Below are 15,251 nucleotides of genomic sequence, written 5' to 3'. Positions count from 1 at the left end.
CAAACATATGCAATGTCTCCTGGCTTGCCTCACTTCCCCTCAATTTTTAATGACTTGTTAACACAATGGGCAAGAGAGACCTCAAACAGCACAACAAAAGAAGTCCATCAGTGACCTTTACCGGCTAAATTCTAAGAGGAGAATCTCAATAATACTAGCTGCTGTGTGTGTGTCTGTGTGTGTGTGTGTGTTTATGATTGACTATTCGCTTTATTGATGAATAGAAGCTGGAATAGGAAAGCTTTGGTAACCTTTCATGAGAGGTCTCCTAGATTCAAAACTGCAAAAAAAAAAAAAAGAAAGAAAGAAAAAAGAGGGCGGGGTTGTGTGTGTCGGGGGGGGGGGGGGGCCAATTAAAAAAACCCACATCCCATAATGATCTCAATAATAACCCTGACAACACTCATGGACATAAAAATAGTGTGTGATATGGTGATATGAGTGTGTGTGTGCGTGTGTGTGTGCATGTGCGTGGTTGGCTGGGATTATGAGGAGCAGTAAAACACAGAGAAACTCAGTGAATATGCTGGAGGTAAATGAAGTCCCACGGGGGTAATATTCACCTCGCCATAATAATTCTGCCACTGTCAAAAGCCAGCTAGCTTTGCTGTAACTGTGTGTGCGTGCGTGTCTGTGTGTGTGTGTGTGTGTGTGTGTGTGTGTGTGTGTGTGTGTGTGTGTGTTTGTGCGTGTGCAGGACGTGTCTGCTGAAACTAGCACACATGCTCCATCTCTCTCTCTCCCCCTCCACCCCACCCCTCCCCTCCGCATCGCGAGCTGAATCCAACTTCCCTTGTTCTTTTTTTTCCCTCTCGGTGGCAAGCTCGACAACTCGGAACTGCACCTCAGTAGTCGGCGGAGGCGAGCAGGAGGAAGTAGTCATTCATCCAGTGTGTGTCAACCACAAGTTGACTAGGAGAATGAGCAGGGAAGCAAAGCGATGTCTATTTCTGTCTCGGATGAGTGGGGATGGTCAGGGAGGAGAGCACAGACTGCCCACTGAGGGAGACACTGGGTTTCATTGTGAGCTGCAGGGCTGTAGGGAGCAGTGATCGGAAGGTTGGATCTGCTGCGTGTGTGTGTGTGTGTGTATACGTGCACGCTGGCATGCCTCCTTTGCACCGAAATGCAATGAATGACGCTCATTAGCCTCATGTTAGCCTTGCTAGCTGCAATGCCCCGCGGCAATGAGGTCACACACAAGGTCATGACTTGATTACATGGTAATGCACTTGCTGATGTTGGTGTGTAAGCAACAAATATCTTCGGTGCAGTTTCGGTACTGCTAACAGAGCAAAATCAACAAAAATCCTCTGAAAACACACTGTTTATTGTACATATGATATATATTTTTTGAGTGTTTTAAAATTAAGTGTTTTATTATTTGTTGCGTTAAGGCTTTACTCTTTTTTTCACCCTAAAACCACACGTTTTTATTGCCAATGCATTAAAGTTTCTTTTTAGTAATATATAAAACGTAACACATACAGAACTATAGTAATACAAAATCCGAAGAAGATGCGCTGATGTAGTTTTTAAAATGACACATCTTTTCTATGCCTGAGTGTTCCTCAGTCTTTTGTCTTTAATTTAATGATGTGGGTATGAAGGGAAGAAGAGCCTGAGGGTACGCTGTGTTTTCTGTCATCAACACTGATTTTTGTTCCTCTTGCATTCTGAGCCATAATTTTATAGCTACTGGTGTCCTCATGCTCTTTTTTTTTATATATTAAAGCGCATGCTATCCACATTTTTTTTTTTTTTTTTTTGCCCTGCTTCTGTTCAGGCCTGAGGACGCTGATGTTGATCTGTTGGTCAGTTTCACCTGGGGAAGGGTATCTTCACACTTCTTTCCATGAAATTTGCTATTGATAGTCACGGTCCGGTGAGGATGATACATGTTTGTTGACCCCTGACCTTTCTTCCACATGAGGCCAAAGGTTTTACATGTACCTAAGAAATATGTATGATATTGACTTAGTGCATTCGCTCTCCCCAGAAGACAATCTCTTCCCATTTCGAACACCCCATGAGCTTTCCTCGATCATCATCCTCGGGTCAAAGTTCACATTTTTTGACACAGCAGTGGTAAGGTTCTAAGAATATCTAAATTGTCAACGTATCGTTATTTGTTGTGTTTATTATTGGCAGAATAATGAATACTGCGGCCTCCAGAGGCCTACTGAGGCATCAGACTTTTATTTTTTATTTTGTATTGCAGCAAGATATTTCCAGCAAAAATGGAAAAACTTTTATTCACAGAACTTTCATAACAAACATCCTGTGTCAGTCCCCCAGAGTTAAAGAGCAAAAGCAACTTTTCATAGAGAAATGTGAGACATTTAAGTGAAATGAAAGGTATGTTATAACTCTTTCTGCTTGCAAGCTGTTGAATCTGCTCAGTAGTTGAACAAGTATTTTAATGTTTGGCTGTGTTTTGATATGAATGGAGCTGGCTAGAATATGCTTAGGTCTTGTAATTTTGAAATTAAATGGAATTCATGGGTGTTAAATAAGAACAATGGGTGGATTCTGGAGCACAGTCACAGTGTAACAGTAATCAGCAGCTCGTACTTGTTCACACATACATGTACTTCTGCCGCCGTCCTTGGTTACAATTGCTTATTGTCATATGGGTTTTTTTGTCACTTTAGTTGTATGTATACGTCAGTACTTTTCTTGATTAAGTGAGTGAAATTTATATTTAAAAATGAAGATTTGCCTTGAGAATTGATAAAGTTAATCTTATCTAATTTTATCTTATTATATCTTATCTATACTTGCATTTTCTACCCACTTTTATTCACTTCCTGTTCCTGGAAGACTTCCCAAGCTGTCAATAAATCATAACATAGACGGCCTTTCATCGTGGGTCACTGTGTGTGTGTGTGTGTGTGTGTGTGTGTGTGTGTGTGTGTGTGTGTGTGTTTCATTTTAAACATATGGTCATCTGTGTGCGCTTACCTGTCTGTCTTTGTACAGTGTGTGTAATTCCATGTGTATTTGCTTTTCTGATGTGTATTTTTTCCGTGTTAGACACACATATCTTTGCATGTGTGCATACATTTGTGTGTGTGCCTGCGCGTGAGTGTGCGCCTGCGCACGTGTGTGTGTGAGAGAGAGCTCAGGCCCAAACCTAAAAACCCTCCACCTCAGACTGCCGGTGAAACAGAGGCGTGGATCTCTACATGAAATTAGTCTCTGTGGGAAGACAAGAGGCGTCACTGAGGCCCTCTCTTTTAGCCAGTTGGCCCAGCCCACAGCTGCCCAGCCACTGTCACACTGAGATGTCATTGAAAGGAGACATTAATTGCCTTGGTGCTTTGGCAGGACGCTCTCTAGCCGTGCTCAGGTGCACCTTTGCTGCTGCCTTGCAAATGAGATGCAGAGTGTTGGTTACAGTACCTCCTTCCCGGGGATAATTGACCCTGGGGATCCGCCTTGCAGTCCACCCACCCTCCTTCTTTCCTTGCTTATCTCCTCTTCCTCACCTCCTCCTCCTCCTCCTCCTCCTCCCCCCTCTGTTACCACCAAGACAGCGCAGGACACCTCCTGATTGGTCGGCAGTCAGTGGGACGGGGCTGGCCCTTTGACCCTGCAGCTTCCCTTCCCTTTCACTTTCCCTTCCTCTTCCCGTCTCCAGCTCCTTCACAAGGGCGTTCACGCGGTGATGCGGCTGGTGGAGCTGAGAGGAGAGGGAGCCGCCTGACACTACGGCTGCCCAGACCATTACCACAACCTTTGTGGGAGGTGCACAAACCCCCCCCTTCTCTTTCTTTCTGTTCTCCAAAGTGCCCCACCCCACACACACACACCCGCTGCTTAGTCATGTTGTTTTTGTTGTCGCAGCTCCAAGTTTTAATGAGGTGAGACTGCTTGTATACCACCGTGTTACTGGCTGGGCTTCAGCAGGCGGTGCTGTTTATTTACTGCTGAAGGTCCGTGCCGCTCAACCTTAATCGACCCGTGGATTGCACAATCACAGGCTGGTGTATGGAAAACCAAGGCCCACCTGAATACCTGTGCACAGTTCCAGTTGCACATTCCTTTTCAAATCCCCTTCTCCTCCACCCCACATGACTCCTTGACTTACATGTTGGTTGTTTTTTCTCTTTGCACTGTTTTGCCTCCTCTTTCACAATTTCTCTTTACCTTTTTCCCTTTTTCTAAAGGAAAGGTCCTTGATTGTTAGCTCTGTCTTCCTTTCACCTGAGTCTCACTCTTTCTGTCCCCCTCTCTCCCATGTGCTTTGCTTTTCCGAGCACGGCAAAAACAGTTAGTACAAGCACACACCTGGTAAGCCATTTGCAAGGAGCCCGCGGCTGGGATCGCAGCCCCCTGAGCATAATATGCAAGGTGTGGCAGAGAATGACACTGTTAATCTTGAAGGATTACTTTCTCATGGAGCAATTTGTCACAGGAAAAGTCTATACTGTTTGCTTGTGTACTCTGCGCGTATCCTCCTGCACCCTGCGTTTCTTTGCCTCTGCGTATGTGCTGGTGCGCGCTTGCTTCTGTGTGGGAGTGAGAATGTTGAATTACTGATCTAGTGTAATTGAATAGTGGGCCATCTGCTCAGATGTTTATCTTCATTTTCTTCCCTTTTTTTTTTTTTTTTGCAGATGTATCCACGCTTGTATATTTGCAGATGTCTGATTTCATCTTAATATGGCCGCATGTGTGTGTTTTGCGTGCGCACATGTGTTTGTGTGTGTGTGTGTGTGTGTGTTTCATGCTGTAGCCTTTAACTGGCTGGGAGCCCCCTCTCTGTGGTGGAGAGGCCAGCCATGGCAGAAGAGGGCTGCGCTTAGTGCGTTTCATGCTTAATTCTGTGTCAATTAGTTGACTGCTACCTTCCCTCCAGCAAAAGAGCGCACAGAGAAACACAAGCCCACAGAAATCCTCTGGCTTTGACAGGCGCAGTGTTCAATCATTTATCCCAAGGCCCCGGGCCACGGAGCACTGTCAACAAACATTCCATTGAAATCATATCAAGCCTCTTCTGTTCCCTCATTTTTGTACTCTCTCTGCACTGCCTCTCACTCTTTCCATCTCTCCCCTGCCTCTTTATCTCGCATGTTCTTTAGCCTCTTGCTTCCTCTCTCGATATGCTTTTACCCACCTTCGCTCTTCTTTCTCTCTTCCTCCTCACCCCTCACCCTCTGGGGTTTCTCGGTCTCTGTAGCTGGGGTTTTTTAGTTCTTTCTTTTAAGCCGCTGTGCCTCTTCCTCCCTCCCAGGACTTGGCAGCAGAGAGGTAATTTGTTAAGCTGTTCCCTGTTTGTGCCGGTTTCACCCCCAACTTGGCACGCGGTCAAGTTTTTGGTCGGATGTCAAGATGAGCACCAGATACACCAAGATCACAGAAGAATTATATATTTCAGCTTGAATTTGGTTCAGAGGATATTTTAACGAGGCTGGAATGGAGAGCATCGGAAAACATAAACATCAATGGCCACATTTCAAATGGTACTGTAAATGTGCAACACCTCCTGACCCTTATCTTTTTACAGCGAGAGCACAGATACTTTAAAACTTATGCATATGTCTTTGCAAATGCTGTGCTTTTCAATATAGGTTGAAGTTGAAAGGAGTCTTTGATCACAGCATGTGGCGGGATTGAAGATCGACGATATAACATATATTGAAACTGAGCTGAGCACTTTACGCGCCAAGCCACTCTTCAGCTTTTACCACCTGACTTGGCTCTTCTTACGCCGAGCAAATGAACAATTTGAGACAACAATTACAATATATAGTGCAGAGATTTCATATCAACGTGCTGTTTAGAAGAAAAATAGAAATTAGGCTATTTAGGAGACATCAGCCAATTAGCTTCACAGCTGCCATCTCTCCAGTCCCCCCCCCTTCTTTGCTTTTGGCCCGGTGGAACTCTGGGAAATATGCTGATTCAGGATATTTTGCAGGTAAGGTGGACAGAGGCCAAATCTGGGTTTTTTTTTTCCTGGCTTCCTCTGCTCTGGGCTACAAACATTGATGCAGAGCAGGAGATAGAGGAGAGAAAAAAGGAGAGGAATCTTCCACTCCCTCCCCTCCCCTGAGCATTCATCTCGAGAGAAACTCAACTCACCTGGGTATCTCAGTGGTGGAGAGTAATAAATAAATGTATCGGATTAATTATTAAAGACAGCCTAAACGAAGATAGATACTATCCTCTGAAGGCCTGGTGGTTCCACAGGCCTGATCTTAACTCAGATGTTGTTGTGATTCCTGGCTTGTTTGCCTCACTGGTGGTCAGGACTGTTAGTCTTCATATCTTTATTACATTTCTTTTCCACTTTTTATCCTGTCTTTTTCTTCATTTTACCATCAAATGGAAAGATACTCACAGTCAGGTAGGCAAATCAAAAACATGCGAGTGCGCAGTGAAAAAAAGAAATCGTCTTCCACCTGCAGCGATGCCTCAAACAAGTTTTCAGAATGAATTGTGAACACATGACAACACTAATAAAAATGGATCAAAGGCCATAGTCGAATTGTATTTCTCTCAGTTTAGTCTTCAGGCCTTTGAACAGTCTTTGGTGGGCGCACTGTCTTACTCAGCACAACATGAGCCACCCACAAGAAAACACACAGAACCTTTCTGCAAAAGAAAAAAAAAAAAAGATCAACACAAATTCAAACTTTTTCCTGTCTTTTTTTTTTTTTCAGAAACAAAGAAATCTTTCAGTAGTCAGGGGGGGATTGTTTGTCCTGTTTGTGATCTTCAAACAAAATGTCTCTTTGCGCTCGCTAGCCAGACTCAACTCTTAACCCTCCTCTGGCTATTCAGGTTTACCTCCCACTGCAGCGTGGCTCTGACTTGACAACAACAGGGCCCTTGTATCAGTCCCTGGACAAAGCCAAATTAATATTTAAAGATCATTACTAATGCCCTGAAGTAAAACACAGAGACTAGGTAATTAATTGATTGAGCAGGGTGGTCCGCAGAGAGATTAGACCGGATGAGTGTTGTTTATCTCTGTTGTTATTGAAGTATATTTGATCGCTTTGAGCGAATGATTTCCTATTGAATGTAAAGAAGGGGGACACGCTACTGGATGTTTGACCTGTAAGGCATGTAGAGTGAGTTCATATTCCTGAAGCGATATAATCAGTCGGGGATTAACGGTCCCTTGTGTCTTTCCTGCAGTATGTAGTGTAAATTTTGCAGTGCCAGTAATCTATTGTATAACACAGTTTACACTGGCGTTAAGTGGAATCTGTTTTTACAAGCTCATATAACAAGTGGATGGATTTCCACTGCTGATGATAGCAGATGCACTTGGCAAGACAATAAGATGCGTTCTACATCATTTGGCCCACTTCCTGTATCAACCGTTGGATGTGAATAGAGTGTCAACAGAGTGCTAATTGTTGTTCGGCATTTTGATTTATCACAGGCACAAGCCAAGGGAGAACAGAGGATGATTTTGCATTTGGCAGGCTGTCCCCCCGTTCCCCAGCAGCATGCCAATGGTTCTATTTCCTGGTGAAAAGCCTAAATTTGGTGATTCAGAACCGCGGATCCAGCTGCCTCCTCTGTCCACACTACGCTAAAGGGTACTACTTTGATCTGTAACTAAGTACATTTGTTGAAGTACTTACTGGGATATTTCAATTTTTGTGAGTCATTCGCCCCACTAAATTAAAACGGATGTATTGTGCATTTTTTATTTTTTTTATTTTATCACATTTATCTGACCATTTTAGTTGCAGGTAGGAGTTTCCCACACACACACACACACACACACAAAAAAAACAACATATGAAAAGCTGATGCGTCACCGGGATTTAAAGAAGCTCATCATAAGCAGGCTTTAAATGTCGAAGCGAGTACCAACTGGACCGGATTCAACATTAAAAAGCTGTCAACGTGCGAACAAATCAGCGGCTTAACACTGAGATCCTTAAAGTGGCCATTGTTTGTAATGACAACTTATCATTTGATTCTGTTGAAGCACCTACGGCGGCTTACATTTCGGAGGTTTTAATTATGTTTTATTGATTTTTTTGATACTCAGCTTCAAATTGCAACCCTGCTGTTGTAGAAAAAACAGATAGATGAACCTTTAACCTTTAAACATTCAACACTTTCTGCTAACAGGAAAGATATAAGTTACACACAATGACGGAAGAATTTCTAGACTTGATACCACAACAGTATTTTATGACCTTTTTTATTCTTATTTTATTGCCTTTCTGTTAGCACATTTAAATATAGCAGCATTTCCCAGTTGTGAGCAGTGAGCACTTTTTTTTTTTTTACACTACACTGTGCGACATACGTATTGATCAACATCAAACTCAAAAACTGAACCGTTTCAGTGTGCATGGTTGCGTTTAAGAATATGCTTAATTTAGGCGTTTTTCCTTTTTAAACACTCTAAACATGGATGTAATTAGCATATACAGTACCACATGAGTTTTTTTTTGTTTTTTTTCGCTTGCTTTTTGTGTCATGTGTAAATGTGGGAGGCATGATACACAACACACATAAATAATGTTTTGGGCAGCATATTGAATAAACTTTTCCGAGTTGCCCCAAATGTCCTTGGCTTAGAACACATGAAAAGGTGTTCTGTCTTTCTCTTTCTTTTTTTTTGTTGTCCCCCCTCTGTTTTCCCCCTTTTGAAAATGTCTCGTGAAAGGAGCATTCAAGAACCACGAGGTTTTTCACAAGTTTTTGGAGATGCCTGTCATGAATGAACATGACGGTGTGTTCCAGTGCCAGCTGGCAGAGGAAGCCTAGCGCGTCCCAGAGATGAGCGAAGGGCCAGCTGGATGCCCGCCGAGAGCTTTAACACACTCCTCACCATTGCTGCAAACTCCATCAGCCCATCCCGTTAACTGACACAACACAACACTAATTGTGCATTAATCAGTGGGTTTAGTTACCCGATCCCACGAGCCCGTGGTGCATTTCAGTGGTCGCGAAAGCAGAAGTCTGATATTTGTGTTTCACTGTTGCATCGCTCCCCGGAGTGCCGATTTTGGCTGGCTGTCTGGCATGCGGTTAGTCAGTCGGTTAAACTTGTGGTTGAGATTTTCAGATTAGATTTAAAGGAAAGATTGGGGTTTATTCTGGCGAGCTTTGAAACCAATTATTTTATTTATGAATAGCAACCTGACAAATGAATGCAGGATTCTTTCAGATATTAGCAAATTGCGTCTTGCTTAAAAGATTTATTTGTCAGCAGTAGGTCTTCACCACACAGTGCAGAAACGTTTACATTGTGTCTGAGAAATATGAAGTTTAAACAGTGATTACAGGTCGAAACGGGGTCATTCTTGTGACTGTTAGGTGAAAGCAGTTAAGAGGAGGGTTCAAATAAGAGTTAGGAAGGATTTATTTTCACTTCAAGATAAAGATTTATTACTTTATAGCATGAAGATATACAGTAGTGAAATGGATTGAAGGCTGTTAAAGACCTTTCGCCTTGTTTTCTTTTTTCTTCTTTGAAGTGATTTATAATCAGATTAACCTGAAATACAAAAGCAACCCAGTAATCGCTGAGTTGAGTCGAGGAGTCACAGTGAGAAAATGTTCATTACACAGACTTCACTGACTGGTTTTGTGTTTTGCTCGTTTTTTTTTTTTTTTTTTTTTTTCTGCTTTAGGCAGTAATCAATCATCAAGTCATTTATCTCACACTGCTGCTGAGCTCCTTTTATCAACTGCCAGACTGCCTCATCTGCACAGTGTGACTGACTACAGGTTTGCTGGCTCACTTTGTAGAAATTACCAGCAGATAAAAAGTCAAGTTCCCATGTCTATCCGCTGTATGTTTTTGTAATGAGAAATGTAATCACACCGATGGAGAGTCAGGATATTCGGGATATAAATGCCGCCTTTAACTAAATGTGATAGGCACTTGACAAATTAGCTCAGTTTTAAGCAATTGGTTTGTTACAGCTGCGTTTTAAACAAACACACATTATGTCTTTTTCTGCAGCTAGGGATCTCTCAGTCAAAACAATGAAAAACAAAAAATGTAGATGATGACACCGTGAAGTGGCGTGGGATCATGGGAGTTGTCGCCTTCATGGTTAAACAGCCGTCATTGCCGATGTAAATTAATCTGAGGTGACTCAGGGAGGAACGCTCACAGACGCCGAAATGTATTTCAGCCTTATTCGTGTTAGGTTCAGTTACGTTTGCCAACTTCCTTCCTCACTGTCTGGTGTGTTATCTGATGTTTAGGTTATGGTTAGAGTGATGGATGACCAAATGAAATACACTACTCAGTTCACCTGTCTGTTTACTCAAAATTTCCATGTTTCCAGTCGGGCAAATTCGACTGGAATTGAGTTTCTTACTGGGAAAGTCAGATGCTCCTCACCAACCCCTCCTCAAAAACCAAGGCCCAAAATACCATGAATTGTGTATTACTAACAATGATGGCTAACCAGTCTATAACTGGTATTCCAAGTGGAACGTGGTTAACTCATCTCTGACGTCATTCCCAGCTCCGGCTTCCAACTTCCACGCTAAATGCAACGCACCGTAAAGGTCACGTGTGGCCCGGGGCAATTGACCAGCTTCCTTTATCACCATCTTCTCACATAGAATCTCATAAGAATTAGTAAATATCAAGAACCAGAAACAAATTCTGAATTTAACCTTTGGCAGAAAAGCTTTCGCCATAAGTCACCCTTTGAATTTGTGGCCTCTCGGGATGTTAGCCGTCACAGATGCAGCATGTCTGGCCTCTTGCTTCTGTGGGTCAAAGCTGGCTGTGTCTGTGTTGGTAAAGCACTAAGGAGAGTGTGTGTGTGTGGGTGTGTGTGTGTGTGTGTCTGTGTGTCTGTGTGTGCACGCGTGTGTCGAAAGGGGAGTTGGAGTGTGGGTGCATGCAGATGGTTCACAAGCCAACCTTTCAATTAGGCCCGGAGTATAAATATCCGTGGCTGATTGGAATGTGGCGGCTGCTGGCACAAAAGGCTCCGCTTGGCCCGTCTCCAAGACCCCGTCGCTCACTCACTCTCTCAGTCATGCTGGAAGCCGCCCAAGGTTACTTCGTCAATGGACGCAATGATTTCTAACTCCCTGTGTCCGCCGCGACCACCCTCCCCTCCCCTCCTCCGTCCCCGTTTCCATCCCGTCCTGCTCCGCTTCCCGCCAGCTCCATAGCAAACTTTACATTTGAAAGAGGCCTCCAGTTGAACCCGTTTGGAGGTTTTGATGTCCCCTCTTTCCCCTCATACATTTTTGTGCATCAACTGGATTCTTCAAATTCCCATTCCAAAAGGTGTTAACTGTGCTTCCAGCTTAGAAATTTCAAACAAATTTTTTCCCCTATGAGGTTTTGTATATGCCCCTATATATATACTTCTGCCCACAGCGAGTGTTTGGGTTCCAGTCCAGCTCCTAATCTTATTTAGCTAATGCTGCAGGTGAACAGTCCCTGTATCCCGCCTGGGGAGACCCTGTATATCCTTCACAGATTATAGGGATGAGCGCCCAGACAACTTATCCCTCCGTCCCAAAAGCCTGTCACTGTAAGCTGTCTGAGAAATTATCCACACACCCAGACACATGGCGGTGAGGGTATGAAATGACAAAGCAGAAATGTTTTGGGAGAAGGATACGTTATCACTGTCACACAACGATTTTTGAGCGTTGTGTAGTGCACAGCCTACAAACAGGATTGGAATTATTTCTGTTCTGAGGCACGAGTGAGCTGCGATCTACCTCACTCTTGATTTTACTTCTGATCTGGATTTTTTTTTTTTTTTAGAAAAACTATTCTTGCTCAATTCCAGCAACCACAGCTGGCCTCTTGTTCCACGTTTAAAGATTTCTAATGTTGTTGTCACAGCTTCTTTAAGCAATAGAGTCATGCCCCGCCATTAATATCGTATGCCCCTTTGTTAAGAAACCACCCCTTTTCTCTTATCCCTTCACCCCTTCTTCTCTGCCCCCCTTTCTCACCAACCCACCTACCCAAGCTGTGTCAGGGAAGCCGCCCCGTCCCCCCCCGTCCCCCCCCGTCCCCCCCAGTCTCTTATGCATCCCTCTGGAATCAGGAGAGATTAAAAATTAGGGGATTAGGTTCCCTCCTAACCCTGTAATCCAACAAAACAATGCTTTCTAACATCGAGCGAGATCTCCCGAGGCGTGGGTAAGTCCTCCACGTCAGTTATTCCTTATGGAAGGGTTCCCTCGGAAAAGACGCACACTCGCTTTCTGTCTCCAGCAGCCACATCCTCCAGCCCCCCCTTTTTTTTATTATGATCCAGGGCTGTAATGAGGCAACATGGGAGATGGGGCCTAATATCTGCTAATAGGGTCAATGGAATAAACTGTTTTATAGGGGTCATTGTTGGCACAAGGACGAAAGGGGCCGCTAAACGCTTGTCTCCTCTGGTGCCAGTTGTAACCATGATTTTTTTTTTTTTTTTTTTACAACAACAATACAGTGTCAGGCAGTAATAATGATTCCGATAACACTGTGGAGCCCTGGTGATGTAAGACGCAGGCGGGCTACTGAATTAAGGCCCTGTTTTAAATATGTCAGTGCCACGCTCAGGCTGGAGCTATAGCTGGCCATGGGATGCACTCCTTTAATTTCATCGCTCTGTCAGCTTTTATTAAAACCCATTTGTCACAAAGAGAGAGGGAGAAAACGAAAAAAAAAAAAAAGTAGTGGGGGGGTAAAAGACACAGATGTAGAGTGAAAGAGGAGAAAGGAAGAAAAGAGGTGGAGGGTGGGGGGGGCGGAGATATAGATAGAGAGAAAGAGATGTGGAGACAAAGAAGGGTGACTTTCCGGAGGTGCCGGATAACTGAAATTGTTGTTCTGAGGAGGGGCAAGTGTTGCGGGTGGTGTAGATGGTGGGAGGGGGAGTGAGGGGCGGGTTGCCACCACCTTGGGGAGTGGGTCTTATAGGTGGAAGACAGGGGTGGTAAGGAGCAGTGGGAGGGTCTGAGGGGCTCAGCAGGCGTGATTAATGATGAATCTGGGGTATAGTGGACCGGTGGGACTCCCCAGCCCCGTCTCCATCCCCATCATGCTCTTCCACCTCCCAACATCCCCCCCCTCCACCCCTTACCCAATCCCCAACCCCTCGCCACCCCACCTTCATGCCCATTTGTAACTGTCTTGGGAGGGGCCATCAAGGACTCGGCGATGTGCCCCCTCATTCTCCCGAAGACGCGCATGAGAAATGTGTCCAGAAATGTGTCATTTCCAAAATCCAGCTCTCGAGATTTCTTTTTGGATGGCTACTGTTTATTAATGTCATTGACTCAAGGCTAATTATTCTCCCGCACTCCTTACAAGAGGAATTCCTTCAGATCTCAACAATGTGCTCACACACACTCACAGAGCGGCTCACATGCTATTCAGTGTAAAATTACCATGTTTTGATGTTCCTCTTATTGAAGTCTTAACAGGATTACGTCCGAACTCCTGTCTTTCATTTTGAAGGTTTGAGGGAGTCACGGGCGGAGAGAAACTGTGCGGCATGTGCATTTATTTGTTTTCACTGGGGACAGGTCTAGGGTTTCTGCCAGGGAGTTTATATGCCTGTCTGAATGTGTGTGTGTGTGTGTGTGTGTGTGTGTGAGTGTGTGTGCGCAGCCACACTTTCTTCACTCTGTCAAACAGCTTTGACTTGGCGGCGGGTTCTGAAATGGCATCAAAGTGGCCCGCCGCCACATTTCCACCCCGTCCTGTGGTCCCTCCACTCCCTGTCATCTACCTCTATGCCCACGCACCCCAGTACCTACAATCAAAAGAAAATTAAATGATTCATTATATCTTCCCGCCTTCTTCACAAAGTAAAAACATGAAAAATAAAAGACAAGAAAGGGCTTTCAGAAACACTTGTTCAATGCATTTTTACGTTCTTCTCCCTTCCCCTCGTTTCTCCCTTTCTAACTGAATAGTACATGATGGCGCTTGACGGAGGAAGACGAAGAAAAGGAGAAAGCAGAAGGAGAAAGAGCGCGAGAGAGGGAGAGAGGGAGGGAATAAAATGAAGTGTGACAACATATGAATTTCAAATTTCCGAGGAGACATCAAAGTGCGCCATCCGGGGTGTCTCTTCGACAAGGACACTTTCTGATTTTTAATTCCGTCCCCTGATTGTATCGCCGAGGCCCTAACGAAGAACGGAGCAGCAACACCAGTGACTGGCATCAGGCAGCGAGAGATAGAGCAGGAATGGAGGGAGAGGGTGGGGGGGGGGAAGAAGGGTAGGGGGGGCAGCACAGAGGAAAGAGAGAGTAAGTGAGATCAGAGGGGGTTAGAAGAGATAGATAGAGGAGGAGGAGGAGGAAGGAGAGAAGAAAGGAGAGCCTCATCCAAACACAGGCGGCTGGGCCCTTTGTTGTCGAAGCGATCATAGCTCCTCTTTCATCAGACAGAGAAACGGAGAGGGGAGAAAGGAAGAGAGACAGTGAGAGTGAGAGCGATCCACTCCTTTTTCCGCTGGGGTGACAGGGACATGGATAGAAGGAGGGCAACTTTTTTCACCCTTTGCACATATCAAATCAAGGCTCCTCTTCCAAGGACTTATCATGTTGAGCACACTTTGAGTGCAAAATGCTTACAAGTACAGCTGGAGGGTGCATGTTAACAATACACTCGCTTTAACCTGAAACAATGTGTCTGTTTACACTCAGTCCATTAGCGTACATCAACGCAGTGTCAACACAAACTGTTATATATCGGTAATCGCTGGTCCCGTTCCCTCTTCCCTCTTCCTCTTTCCTCTGCTTTACAGTTCAGACAGCAGCTCACTGCCGCAGCAGTCTAATTGCCTGGGAGGTTCTCAGCAGGAGTGTGGCAGGCCTCTGGCATTCCCGTTCCTGGCAAAGCTTTGTGCCAGTGCTGCCGCAGTGCCAGCCCACCCTGCCCTGCATCCACGCCAGGGGCCTCATAACCCAGAAGGATCCCCCATGATGGGCACTCCCCACAAGGCCTCTTCGGAAACGGATGGGAAGCCCCAGGGAAGCAGCAGAAAGGTTGGAAAGGTCATATTGGTGGCGTGCATTCGCCTGTGCAGTCTGCTTTCTCTCCCTCTCACACACACCTGCACATAACAGTCATCGTTTTAGTATTTTCAAAAAAAGCTGAACAAAATAGCTACTTTTCAGCACTCTTTGCCTCAAACATGATGAAATGAATTCAAATAATCAAATAAAAATCAAGTCATGATCTGCGAGGTAAAAACAAGGACACAGGAGTCACATAGTCAAAGCACTTTTCTTTTAAAGAGAGAACAGAACCAGTTTATCTGGAT

The 15,251-nt window shown here is 44.6% G+C and overlaps 1 protein-coding gene across 19 annotated transcripts in view; it reads left to right on the top strand.

Annotated features, from left to right (window-relative positions):
• pou3f1 (POU class 3 homeobox 1) overlaps positions 1–15,251 on the top strand; it is a 221,632-nt gene that overhangs the window by 192,606 nt on the left and 13,775 nt on the right. For all 19 annotated transcript variants that reach the window (XM_037074681.1, XM_037074674.1, XM_037074675.1 and 16 more), the window contains one exon: positions 14,733–14,973. The gene's annotated coding sequence lies outside the window, so the exon portion shown is untranslated. The remainder of the gene's footprint in view (positions 1–14,732; positions 14,974–15,251) is intronic.

The sequence above is a fragment of the Acanthopagrus latus genome, chromosome 17 (genome assembly GCF_904848185.1).
Source record: "Acanthopagrus latus isolate v.2019 chromosome 17, fAcaLat1.1, whole genome shotgun sequence".
Taxonomy (NCBI): domain Eukaryota; kingdom Metazoa; phylum Chordata; class Actinopteri; order Spariformes; family Sparidae; genus Acanthopagrus; species Acanthopagrus latus.
This window is presented reverse-complemented; position numbering and strand designations above follow the sequence as displayed.